Genomic DNA, 911 nt, shown 5'->3' with positions numbered 1-911 from the left:
GGACGAGCTGCGCGTTCACTGGATGCGCGCGCCACTTGGGGGAGGGCGGAAGCGATTCCACCAATTGTTGATTTGAAGTAGTTCTAGTACAGTAAAAAATAATAATTAAAAAAATCAACAAAATAAATAAATAAATAAAATAAAAATCAAAGCTAAAATGGATATTTATAAAATTGTATAACAAATAATTTTAAACAACTAAATAATTTTATAACAAATACTCAAACCAAACCCATAGACCTTTTATTTATTTCATGTGATCGCATTAATTAAATTACTAAATTATCCATAGGGACGACATAGAAAATGAAGGAATGGAAGACAAAAAAATATAATTTTAACTCTAAATAGTTTTGTAATTGTAATGTCAATTGTAAATGTAATTCGAATGTCAAGAGCTTTTAAATGAATTAAACAAAAAGGACAAAAAAAACCCTCAATGAAAACAGTCTCTTTTAGTAAAAAAAATTGCATTTAAATATGAATCACAATCATAAACAAAAATAGAAAAATAGACCCATCTGTTTAAAAAAACAGATACAGTTTAAGGCAATACAACATACAGTATGAGTGAAGTGTAGTCTACTGGCCACTAGGTGTCACTTTTTCACCGACCACAAGCTTTTACTATACATTTTATATTTTATCATTATTTATCACACAACAGGCACAAAAGTCATCATCATCATAACAACGCGGGGTACTGTTGTGGCCGTATTCCCGCCCTGAATCCCCCACGTCACTTCCTCTTCACACATCCGGAAGATATTTATTGAAACACACAAGCACAAGACTAATTTATGTATTAAATTATTTATTTTCTCAACTCAATCAATCAATCAATCAATCAACTTTATTTGTAGAGCCCTTTACGACACACAAGGTGACCAAAGTGCTTTCCATTCAAATCA

The sequence above is a fragment of the Doryrhamphus excisus genome, linkage group LG18 (genome assembly GCF_037039965.1).
Source record: "Doryrhamphus excisus strain RoL-2023G ecotype Guam linkage group LG18, RoL_Dexc_Guam_v1.1, whole genome shotgun sequence".
NCBI lineage: Eukaryota > Metazoa > Chordata > Actinopteri > Syngnathiformes > Syngnathidae > Doryrhamphus > Doryrhamphus excisus.
Note: the sequence above shows the minus strand (reverse complement) of the source record.